The sequence below is a fragment of the Amblyraja radiata genome, chromosome 5 (genome assembly GCF_010909765.2).
Source record: "Amblyraja radiata isolate CabotCenter1 chromosome 5, sAmbRad1.1.pri, whole genome shotgun sequence".
Lineage (NCBI taxonomy): Eukaryota > Metazoa > Chordata > Chondrichthyes > Rajiformes > Rajidae > Amblyraja > Amblyraja radiata.
This window is the reverse complement of record NC_045960.1, coordinates 6,988,487-7,001,724: the sequence shown is the minus strand read 5'-3', so window position 1 is coordinate 7,001,724 and position 13,238 is coordinate 6,988,487. Positions and strand designations below refer to the sequence as shown.

General features: G+C 43.5%; 1 protein-coding gene across 2 annotated transcripts in view; it reads right to left on the bottom strand.

Moving 5' to 3' along the window:
- The window catches only part of babam2 (BRISC and BRCA1 A complex member 2), a 182,361-nt gene that overhangs the window by 130,594 nt on the left and 38,529 nt on the right, over positions 1–13,238 (bottom strand). The gene's annotated exons all lie outside the window — the stretch shown is intronic.

Below are 13,238 nucleotides of genomic sequence, written 5' to 3'. Positions count from 1 at the left end.
AGTCAGGAACATGAGGCAACATCTGTTGACACGACTGCTCTTCACAGCGCTCACTACTTGCAGCAGAATATCATTACTCATATCCGAGATTCCACTTTTGACGGTTTCATTCGAAAGGGAAATCTGCCTGAACTTGTTTGACTGCTTTTCCCCCTGCACCAACTTCGCTGCTTCAAGAAGGCATGGCTTGATAAGCTCTTCACCGATGATGTGAGGTTTCTTAGTCTGTGCGATTCGATAAGCATTCCGGTATGAGACCTCCAGCACTGCTTCATTTTGACGAGCGCAGTGACCCGTCGAATCGATGCGGGAACCCTTGAGTGCAGCTTCTTTTGTTTGAAATAGTCCACGCCCTTCACCGCCAGGTTGCTGTGACAAGACTCCAAATGGATCTTCAGTTTACTGGGCTTCATGCTCTCGTGGCTGAAACCTTGGCACAGATAACACATTGCGGCTTGACCACGGAGTTTTGAACAATGCTTGTGAAGCCGAACTTGAGAAATGCTTCACTAAACGTGCGCTTCTTGACAGACATTTGTTTTAAACCTCCAGTTTAAATTCCATTTGGAATATTTTGGAGGACCAAGAAACCAAGAACCAAGACATGGTTCACAATACACACAGTTCGTATGCATATACGTACGCACATACGCAAACAAAATACTGTGTGTGGTATGTACCTTTGTTAGGTTCCTAAAAATGGGCTCAACAAATTGATGTTATTTATGACCCCCGGAAAAACCCCAAACGACCCCCAGGTTAAGAACCGCTGCGCCAGTGAATCCAACTCCACCCCCGGGACAGAGCCAGCCTTCCTGATGAGCTTGTTAATTATGTTGGCGTCTGTAGCCTTCACCTTGTGGCCCAGCACACGACAGCGAAGAAGATGCCATTGGCCACCACCAATTGATAAACATCTGCAGCATCTTACTGCAGACGTTGAAAGTGCAAAGCCTCCTCAGAAAGTATAGACGGCTCTGTTCCTTCTTATACAGTGCCTCAGCGTTCCTAGACCAGTCCAGTTTACTGTCCAGGTAAACTCCAAGGTACTTGTACTCCTTGGTAAACTGCACATCCACACCCTTGATGGAGACAGAAGTGTTCCTCTCCTCCTAAAGTCCACTTTATTGGTGTTGAGCTGCAGGTGATTCAGCCCATACCACTCAACAAAGTCGTTGACTACACCTCAGTATTCAGCTACCCTCCCCTTACGGATGCAGCCCACATTAAGTGAGTTCGGTATTACAACTGCGCATGGCCAGATCTGGGGTCATTCGGGATAAACATTCTCGGCAGTTGAGCTATTGTATGTGTACGGATCTGCATTTCGTACGTATATTCCAGTTTTGCTTCTTCGAGGTTAGAAAATAGTGCTTTCAAAACTATTAACTTGGTGTATTTATGGTTCATTTGGACAAAACTACGATGATTTTGGTGGATTTATTGCTTCGGTGAGTGAGCGAGATCGTGACGATGAATAATACCCATTTTTTAATGTTTTTGTTTTTGGGGGGGGGGGGGAAGGGAGAATTAAATGAAAAATTTCTAAAACTATCAATAGATAACTTGAAAAGTATTTGTGGGGTTTTCACCTCTTACTATACTAGGCTGCATTTACGTTTGCTAACTTCTGAATGAGTTCTGCATGTACATGTGTAAGTAAAGTTGTGTAGTACAAAACTTACGCACGAGTCTCCTGACCAATCATGTCTCTACTGATTCCCATTACATTGGAAAATATGAATCATTATTTGACATTCCAATTTTCTGTTATAATCTGGTGATTGTATAAATTAGTTCAATATAATTGCACCATTTTCTTTTGCATTGTAACTTGTACCAATATGTAATGGACATGCTTACAATACCCTGTTTAAATTAATGTATAATTGAGGCACTGCTCAATAAGATAAGAGAATGCTGGCAATTTCATGCAGTGCTGTTGCCATTTCCCCATGCAATCTAGCCTGACCAAGTTTATGCTTTTTGCATAATGCCTTAATATTCTCTTTGTCAGTGTTTTTTTCTGTACAGTAGCAGCCATTTAGATTTGTGGTATTGCATTAGGTGTAGTTGATTGCTTCCAGAGCTCGAGGGAAGTTGTGTAGAACCTGTATTTTTGGTAGATGTCTGAGAAATTGGGAAAACAAATGGTAAGCTGATATCATAATTAGCCCAAAGGGAAGTGCAGTTATTTTAAAGTAAAGCTTAGTTTATGCCTATCATCCACAAACATGTAATTATCATGGAAACTGAGGCAATTGTCTCCTTTCCTTCGAGAGGTGAGGTTGGGTATACTACATAACCCCTTGCTAAACTGGCCCTGATCCAAGTCAAATATTTATCATCTCAGTGAAGACCACTGCAGACATTGGCTAGGAACACTTAAATGAAGTTGGACTGGTAGGAGAATATTCCATCTTTTGGTTCTTGGTTTTGTTTCTCCCCAAAGTTAAAACTATTGTCCCAGGAGCCGTTACAGAGGGAGGAGCGACCTTCGTGTGGTGAGTTAAAAAACCCATCGCGGGGCTCGTCTCAACAGAGGCCCAGGAGCCGTTACAGAGGGAGGAGCGACCTTCGTGTGGTGAGTTAAAAAACCCATCGCGGGGCTCGTCTCAACAGAGGCCCAGGAGCCGTTACAGAGGGAGGAGCGACCTTCGTGTGGTGAGTTAAAAAACCCATCGCGGGGCTTGTCTCAACAGAGGCCCAGGAGCCGTTACAGAGGGAGGAGCGACCTTCGTGTGGTGAGTTAAAAAACCCATCGCGGGGCTCGTCTCAACAGAGGCCCAGGAGCCGTTACAGAGGGAGGAGCGACCTTCGTGTGGTGAGTTAAAAAACCCATCGCGGGGCTCGTCTCAACAGAGGCCCAGGAGCCGTTACAGAGGGAGGAGCGACCTTCGTGTGGTGAGTTAAAAAACCCATCGCGGGGCTCGTCTCAACAGAGGCCCAGGAGCCGTTACAGAGGGAGGAGCGACCTTCGTGTGGTGAGTTAAAAAACCCATCGCGGGGCTTGTCTCAACAGAGGCCCAGGAGCCGTTACAGAGGGAGGAGCGACCTTCGTGTGGTGAGTTAAAAAACCCATCGCGGGGCTCGTCTCAACAGAGGCCCAGGAGCCGTTACAGAGGGAGGAGCGACCTTCGTGTGGTGAGTTAAAAAACCCATCGCGGGGCTCGTCTCAACAGAGGCCCAGGAGCCGTTACAGAGGGAGGAGCGACCTTCGTGTGGTGAGTTAAAAAACCCATCGCGGGGCTTGTCTCAACAGAGGCCCAGGAGCCGTTACAGAGGGAGGAGCGACCTTCGTGTGGTGAGTTAAAAAACCCATCGCGGGGCTTGTCTCAACAGAGGCCCAGGAGCCGTTACAGAGGGAGGAGCGACCTTCGTGTGGTGAGTTAAAAAACCCATCGCGGGGCTCGTCTCAACAGAGGCCCAGGAGCCGTTACAGAGGGAGGAGCGACCTTCGTGTGGTGAGTTAAAAATCCCATCGCGGGGCTCGTCTCAACAGAGGCCCAGGAGCCGTTACAGAGGGAGGAGCGACCTTCGTGTGGTGAGTTAAAAAACCCATCGCGGAGCTTGTCTCAACAGAGGCCCAGGAGCCGTTACAGAGGGAGGAGCGACCTTCGTGTGGTGAGTTAAAAAACCCATCGCGGGGCTTGTCTCAACAGAGGCCCAGGAGCCGTTACAGAGGGAGGAGCGACCTTCGTGTGGTGAGTTAAAAAAACCATCGCGGGGCTCGTCTCAACAGAGGCCCAGGAGCCGTTACAGAGGGAGGAGCGACCAAAATCTGCAACGTTCCATTCGCAGATCACACTTCAAATTAAGGGGGCTGGTGGAAGCCTCTGATTGGTCGAACGGACTAGAGGAAGCAGCCGTTACAGGACTAGAGGAAGCAGCTGATTGGCTTGTATCCCGGGTAAGGCTTTATTGTATTCGGTTAAGGGGGAGAATGAGGGCCAGGGCAGTTTACTATTCTGGATGTCAGATGTGGGAGGTCATGGAGTCTGAGTGCCCTCCAGACGTCCACATCTGCGCCAGGTGCGTCGAGATGGGGCTCCTAAGGGACCGTGTTAGGAACCTGGAACAGCAACTCGATGACCTCTGTTTGCTCAGGGAGAGCGAGGAGGTCATAGATAGGGGTTACAGGGAGGTGGTCACTCCAAGACCACGGGAGACAGAAAACTGGGTCACAGTTAGGAAGGGCAACGGGCAGAGGCAGGGACTGGTGAGTACCCCGGTGGCTGTACACCTTGAAAATAAGTACTCATGCTTGAGTAAGGGTGGGGGAGACGGCCTACCTGGGGGCAGCGACAGCGGCCGGGCCTCTGGCATAAAGACCGGTCCTGTTGCTCAGAAGGGTAAGGAAAAGAAGAGGAGGGCAATTGTAATAGGGGACTCTATAGTCAGGGGGTCGGATAGGCGATTCGGTGGACGCAGACAAGAGACCCGGATGGTAGTTTGCCTCCCTGGTGCCAGGGTCAGGGATGTGTCTGAACGGGTCCAAGAAATCCTGAAATGGGAGGGAGAGGAGCCTGAAGTTGTGGTACATATAGGTACCAACGACATAGGTAAAAAAAGAGAAGAGGTCCTGAAAGAAGAATTTAGGGAGTTAGGTAGAGAGTTAAGGAGAAGGACTGCAAAGGTAACAATCTCAGGATTACTGCCTGTGCCACGCGACAGTGAGAGTAGGAATGGAGCGAGGTGGAGGATAAATGAGTGGATGAGGGACTAGTGCAGTGGGTATGGATTCAAGTTTCTGGATCATTGGGACCTCTTTTGGGGAAGGTGCGACCTGTACAGAAAAGACGGGTTGCACTTAAACTCGAGGGGGACCAATATCCTGGCGGGGAGATTTGCAAAGGCTACTGGGGAGACTTTAAACTAGTATGGTTGGGGGGAGGGACTCAAATTGGGAAAGCTAGCAGTCAGTGTGTGAGGCAGGATGCAGAGAATGGTAGCACTCTGACCCAAAATGTAGGGGAGAGAGAAGAAAAAGACAATAAACAGAGAATAAGAGAGGGTGGGTTTCTTAAATGTGTATATTTTAATGCTAGGAGCATTGTAAGAAAGGTGGATGAACTTAGAGCCTGAATTGACATCTGGAAGTATGATGTTGTGGCGATCAGTGAAACATGGTTGCAGGAGGGCTGTGATTGGAAACTAAATATTCCAGGATTTCGTTGCTTCAGGTGTGATAGAATTGGAGGGGCAAGAGGTGGAGGTGTTGCATTGCTTATCAGGGAAGATATTACAGCAGTGCTTTGGCAGGATAGATTAGAGGGCTCATCTAGGGAGGCTATTTGGGTGGAACTGAGAAATGGGAAAGGGGTAGCAACACTTATAGGGGTGTATTATAGACCGCCAAATGGGGAGCGAGAATTGGAAGAGCAAATATGTAAGGAGATTGCAGATATTAGTAGTAAGCACAAGGTAGTGATTGTGAGAGATTTCAATTTTCCACACATAGACTGGGAAACACATTCTGTAAATGGGCTGGATGGGTTGGAGTTTGTAAAATGTGTGCAGGATAGTTTTTTGCAGCAATACATAGAAGTACCTACTAGAGAAGGGGCGGTGCTGGACCTCCTGTTAGGAAATGAGACGGGTCAGGTGGCAGAGGTGTGCGTTGGGGAACAGTTCGGGACCAGTGATCACAATACCATTAGTTTCAATATAATTATGGAGAGGGTCAGAACTGGACCTAGGGTTGAGATTTTTGATTGGAGAAAGGCTAACTTTGAGGAGATGCGAAAGGATTTAAAAGGAGTAAATTGGGACATTTTGTTTTATGGGAAAGATGTGGAAGAGAAATGGAGTACATTTAAAGGTGAAATTTTAAGAGTACAGAATCTTTATGTCCCTGTTCGGTTGAAAGGAAATAGTAAAAATCGGAAAGAGCCATGGTTTTCAAGGGAAATTGGACACTTGGTTCGGAAAAAGAGGGAGATCTACAATAATTATAGGCAGCATGGAGTAAATGAGGTGCTTGAGGAGTATAAAGAATGTAAAAAGAATCTTAAGAAAGAAATTTGAAAAGCTAAAAGAAGATATGAGGTTGCTTTGGCAAGTAAGGTGAAAGTAAACCCAAAGGGTTTCTACAGCTATATTAATAGCAAAAGGATTACGAGGGATAAAATTGGTCCATTAGAGAGTCAGAGTGGATAGCTATCTGCAGAGCCAAAAGAGATGGGGGAGATATTGAACAATTTCTTTTCTTCGGTATTCACCAAGGAGAAGGATATTGAATTATGTGAGGTAAGGGAAACAAGTAGAGTAGCTATGGAAACTATGAGATTCAAAGACGAGGAAGTACTGACACTTTTGAGAAATATAAAAGTGGATAAGTCTCCAGGTCCGGACAGGATATTCCCTAGGACATTGAGGGAAGTTAGTGTAGAAATAGCAGGGGCTATGACAGAAATATTTCAAATGTCATTAGAAACGGGAATAGTGCGCACTGCGCATGTTGTTCCATTGTTTAAAAAGGGGTCTAAGAGTAAACCTAGCAATTATAGACCTGTTATTTTGACGTCAGTGGTGGGCAAATTAATGGAAAGGATACTTAGAGATGATATATATAAGCATCTGGATAAACAGGGTCTGATTAGGAACAGTCAACATGGATTTGTGCCTGGAAGGTCATGTTTGACTAATCTTCTTGAATTTTTTGAAGAGGTTACTCGGGAAATTGATGAGGGTAAAGCAGTGGATGTTGTATATATGGACTTCAGTAAGGCCTTTGACAAGGTTCCTCATGGAAGGTTGGTTAAGAAGGTTCAATGGTTGGGTATTAATGGTGGAGTAGCAAGATGGATTCAACAGTGGCTGAATGGGAGATGCCAGAGAGTAATGGTGGATGGTTGTTTGTCAGGTTGGAGGCCAGTGACTAGTGGGGTGCCACAGGTATCTGTGTTGGGTCCACTGTTGTTTGTCATGTACATCAATGATCTGGATGATGGTGTGGTAAATTGGATTAGTAAGTATGCAGATGATACTAAGATAGGTGGGGTTGTGGATAATGAAGTAGATTTTCAAAGTCTACAGAGAGATTTATGCCAGTTGGAAGAGTGGACTGAAAGATGGCAGATGGAGTTTAATGCTGATAAGTGTGAGGTGCTACATCTTGGCAGGACAAATCAAAATAGGACGTACATGGTAAATGGTAGGGAATTGAAGAATGCAGGTGAACAGAGGGATCTGGGAATAACTGTGCACAGTTCCCTGAAAGTGGAATCTCATGTAGATAGGGCGGTAAAGAAAGCTTTTGGTGTGCTGGCCTTTATAAATCAGAGCATTGAGTATAGAAGTTGGGATGTAATGTTAAAATTGTACAAGGCATTGGTGAGGCCAATTCTGCAGTATGGTGTACAATTTTGGTCGCCTAATTATAGGAAGGATGTCAACAAAATAGAGAGAGTACAGAGGAGAGTTACTAGAATGTTGCCTGGGTTTCAGCAACTAAGTTACAGAGAAAGGTTGAACAAGTTAGGGCTTTATTCTTTGGAGCGCAGAAGGTTAAGGGGGGACTTGATAGAGGTCTTTAAAATGATGAGAGGGATAGACAGAGTTGACGTGGATAAGCTTTTCCCACTGAGAGTAGGGAAGATTCAAACAAGGGGACATGACTTGAGAATTAAGGGGCAGAAGTTTAGGGGTAACATGAGGGGGAACTTCTTTACTCAGAGAGTGGTGGCTGTGTGGAATGAGCTTCCAGTGAAGGTGGTGGAGGCAGGTTCGTTTTTATCATTTAAAAATAAATTGGATAGTTATATGGACGGGAAAGGAATGGAGGGTTATGGTCTGAGTGCAGGTATATGGAACTAGGGGAGAATACGTGTTCGGCACGGACTAGAAGGGTCGAGATGGCCTGTTTCCGTGCTGTAATTGTTATATGGTTATTATATGGTTATATTGCTTTCAGCTGCTGCCTTAGATTAACTATATTTCTACACATAAATTATGAATAAAGATAAGAAAATGTTTCAAATACAGGTAATATTTTCTTATTCCAGTAGCAAACACATTAAGGATTAAAAGAAAATAATACATTATTTAACTTGTTGAACATCTCATAATTGCAGATTAATGAACTAGAACTGCGGCTGTGTAAGTAATGTGTGAACAGCAGAACAAGAAAGGAAGCTATTTCGTTGACAGAATTCTAGATGACTCCCTTGGTAGAATAGTCAACAATTTATACACAGTTTATACAGCGCTGCGTTCGCTTTAAAAAAAAATCCCAAATGACCTTTGACAAATGCCATGATTCCTTGTGTTTATCGAGATACCGAACTCGCTTATTGCAGAGTCATCTGAAAACGTCTGCAGGTGGCAGGAGTCCGAGTTGTATCTGAAGTCCGAGGTGTAGATGGTGAACAGGAAGGGAGCGAGGACCGTCCCCTGAGGGGCCCGTGTTGCTCACTACCATGTCCGAGACACAGTTCTGTAGCCTGACATACTGTGGTCATCCAGTCAGTTACCTCAGCTAACATGTTCACAATGAACCATTATTAAATGTAAAATTAGAGGGCAACTTTGTGCTATGCCAATGTAACTTGAAAATTTTTTACATTTGGCATTCAGCAGTGTTTTAAACTTTAAATCAGATATTGAATAGAAATGTGAGGATCTCAATGGAGGTGAGGAAAACACAAATAGATAACTCATCTTTATTATTGTAGATAACTTAGCCTGAAGGGTGCACATAATGCCATCTTCATCTTTACAGCCCAGAAAGGAGTGAAGCTGGAGGAATTCTGCAAGTCAGGCAGCTTCCATGGAGGGAAATGGACACTGTGCATATTGTATCCAGACCCTTAATCTAGGCTGCTTCTTGTCCGTTTTCCTCTATGGATGCTGCCCAACCTGCTGAGGTCTTCCAGCTGCTCCCTCTTTTTTAAAATGATAGATTCCAGTGTTTGTAGTTTCTTGTGCTGCTTTATACCTCTACATGTCAGTTTCACATTTCAAAAGTTTTCCAGGTAGAATTTAAAGGAACTGATGTTTTGAATGGATGCAATAGCAAAATACGTGGAATTGGTCCTGTGTCATTATGAATTCATGGCTAAATCTATTTTCTGGACTTGCTTCTAGAGGAAACTAATTACCGAAGCTCCTTAAAACACCACTGCTTATCAGAGGGAGACCTTCAATTCTCCTCTCTCTTTTGGAGCCAAACCAAGTACATCGTGATGAAAGACACTTTATCATGTTTTCACAATCAAGTACCAACAGTCACTATTTGAATAGTTAGTTATCAGGAAAAACAAGATCAAAAGAAACCATTGAAATATGAAAGAGAAAATCTTTTTTTCCTCCTGAAATAATGCTTATCTCATTTTAGTTTTCTAACTGGACAAGTTGCAGGAGAGTCAGCAAGGACGGCACCACGGTGGTGCAGCGGTAGAGTTGCTGCCTTATATCCCCAGAGATTCGGATTCGATCCTGACTGCGGGCGCTGTCTGTGTGGAGTTTGTACGTTCTCACTGTGACCGCGTGGGTTTTCTCCGGGTGCTCCAGTATCCTCCCACACTCCAAAGACATACATGTCTATAGGTTAATTGGCTTCAGTATTAAATTATAAATTGTCCCTAGTGTGTAGGATAGTGCTGGTGTACAGGGTAATTGCTGGTCGTCGTGGACAGGGTTTAAGGGCCATGCTGTTTCCATGCTGTAGCTTTAAAGTCTCAAAGATGCAATGACAGAAAATGCAAAAAAGCATTAACTGGGATATAGAAAGTTAGAATGGGGAAATAATGCTTTTAAAATCTACCAAGGTTTTAGTAGATAATACCAGTAGAAGCAGTGAATGTGATGTACTTGAATTATCAGAAGGTGGTCCCACATAATTGGAATCAATATACTGGCAGATTGAAAACTGGTTAGTAGCTGAGGATAAATGGATATCCCCCCCCCCCACCCCATTCAGAATAATGAGATCATAGTCATCTTTAAAATTCTAACAGGATGAGACGGAGTAGATTCAGGGGGCATGTTCCTGACAGTTGGGGAATCCAGCACCAGGGACCATAGCTCAGCATATGGAGTATGCCGACTAGATCAGAGATGGAGGTGAAATATATTTTTTCAGGCAATGGTGAACATATGGATTTCTTTTTGTTTAGAGCAAATGTTCAAAGCTGAATTTCTCTTCCAAAAACTTAAATCTCAAGATTTAAAGTTTTTTTTAAACTGAAAGACTGATACCCAGAAAAGCAGAGAGTTTGGAGGTTTTGGGATAGGAGAAAATAAGAGCTAAACGTCAATAGCATTAATGCACAAGCAGACTTGGACATTGAGGATTGTACTACCAAACGGGCAGCAAGTGGATGAGGAAAATTAGTGTGGGGTGGCAGGGTAGATGACTGGAGGATTCTGTCACGGTGTCAATGGCTAGAGAGTGGAAGTCGTTGCAGATCATTTAACTACAAGTGGAGAGGTACATTCACACACATTGTTCCCAACAAATAAAAGTAAACAATTTTCCACTCACAAGTTGTCAGTATAGTTAACAGTAAAGGGCCTGTCCCACTTTCACGACCTAATTCACGACCTCTGCCGAGTTTGCCCTTGACTCATACTCGCAGCATGGTCGTCACGAGGTCGTAGGTAGGCCATGATGCTAGTCGTAGATACTCGTGGCATCAAGTAGGTCGGGGCGTTTTTTCAACACGATGAAAAATGTCCACGAGTAAAAAAGGTCGTGAAAGTAGGACAGGCCCTTAAAACTCCTGTAAAATTGTAGGATACGCATCATATAACATAGAACAGTACAGCACAGGAACAAGTCCTTTGGCCCACAATGTCGGTGCCAAACATGATGCCACGATCTATCTGCCTGCACATGACCCACATCCCTCCATATCCATGTGCCTATCGAAAAGAAAGAACATTTGCCTTGTTACTTACTGCTCTTTGCTGCCTTTGAAATTATACATTTCCGTTTCTAATAGGGCCTTAAATATCTTCAAGCAAACATGCAGTTCAAAGGAAATGTGAAGGAACGTGATAAAGTGTAAGCCAGTTTCAGAAAACCTGCATGCACTTTGAAATATTCATTACTCAAAACATACTTAACAATTTAAAAAAAAAACATGTTGTTGGCAACTCAACAAAGGAATTAGCTTGGCATTGACCAAGAATGTGAACAGAAGGAAATGGCATTTTTCATACTATTCTGGAAATGTTATACATCACAGTGAGGAATGTGGGGATCCGCTGTGGTGGGATGTATATGTTCACTTTTATTTTATGTGGCTGTTTGTCTTGTTGCTTTTCACTTAGTATGGTTGTGTGGTGACCCATCACTGTACCTTAATTGGTACAGGTGACAATAAACTGACCTTGAAACCTTGAACAATGTGGGCCGAAGGACCTGCTTCTGTGCAGCACTGTTCGATGTTTTATGAAATCTAAATATGTTACCTGCGCAAAAGAATGCTAATGATTTTAAAATCTTAAAAAAATAAAAATTTAAGTAAATGAAATGACAATAAAGGATTAAATGGCTATAATATCGTGATTGCGTACATGAAACTAACCTAGGATCTCATCAGTTTTGAGGGAATACTTCATTACAAGTTTCAACGTTTCTGAAATGCCAATGGGCCTCGCTGAGGAATCTCTCAATGTTAGTAGATTCACGTATTCATTTAATTCACCAATCTCAGGTAATGTCTAATTACCTCCTCCTCCCCCCCCCCCCCCCCCCCCCCCCTCTCCTAATCTGGTAAAACCGCACCCGCTGAGTTTCTCCAGCACTTTTGTCAACCCTGGTAAGGGAAACAAGTAGAGTAGCTATGGAAACTATGAGATTCAAAGACGAGGGGTAAAAGATCTTTGGGTAAATCTAGGATAGACACAAAAAGTTGGAGTAACTCAACGGGTCTGACAGCACCTCTGTAGAAAAGGAATAGGTGACATTTCGGCTCGAGACCCTTCTTCAGACTGAGGTCTCAGGAAGGGTCTCGACCTGAAATGTCAACTATTCCCTTTCTCCAGAGATGCTGCCAGACTCAATGTGTCATTCCAGCTCTACCATTGACAACGTGTTCGGCTGACAGCAAATTTACAAAATTAGGAGGAAACTCGCATGTGCTAAGTCCCTAGAAAGTAACAATCGATTTATGTCATTCACTGATTGCCTGCACAAACAGCAACTAAACCTACGAGTTTAAGACCCTCCTGCATTCACATACAAAATACCCATTCGATTGAGCACAAGAAGTCAAGTCTGGTAATTCAGAGAGCAGGGACTTATTCAAAAATGTGATAGTTGGTAAGGCAATCAACCTATACTGTTCTAAATGGAAATAACTAATTTGTGTTCAGTCGTACTACAGAATATTGTTAATTACAATAACAGAATATAAAATTGTAAATTTTAAATGTTCTTATTCTACAATTGCGAGAGCTGATTAAAAGCAGGTCTCTCTCTCTCCATATTTTTCTTTACTAAATTGAACTGAGTAAACTCTTAGTTATAATCCTCTTTCTGAATCTTTACATTTCATGGTTAAGGAGAAACATTTTTAGCCCTGTTGTTCAAGTAGATCCCAAATGATCCATACTCCGAATCACATTATAATCAGCTTGCACTCTATGTTATTTTAAATCTCACATCAATAAGGTAACAAAGTGTGCTTTCTATCACCTCAGAAATATTGTTAAAGTACGGTCTTTCTTAACTCAACATGACTGTAAAAAACTCATACATGCTTTCATACCAAGCAGACTTGATTACTGGAATGCCTTATTTACTGGACTGCCTTTGAAATCCATCAACAAGTAACAGCTCATTCAAAATGCCGCAGCCCAGCTTTTAACAAATACCAAGAAAAGGGAACATATCACCCCAGTATTATAGTCCCTTCATTGGCACCCTGTGAAATCCAGGATAGGCTTTAAAGTCCTCCTTCTTGTCTATAAAGCCCCAAATGGCTTAGGAGCAGCATATTGTACAGAGTCCCCCCTTCCCCATGCCCCTTCTTGAGCGTTCAGGTCTTCTGATGCTGGCCTGTTAGCCTCTCAATGCCCCAGCAATAAGAACATTGGCGAAGCAGCCTTTTTAAATGACGCCCCCAAGCTGTGGAATACCCAACCCAGGGCTATGGGAGACGCCCACTCAGTTGACATTTTTAAACGGCAGCTAAAAATGTATCTTTCAATCAAGCTTTTAACTGACTTTACTTCCTTTGTCCTTTTACACTCTCGATTTTTAATTTATATTTTTATATAAATCTGTG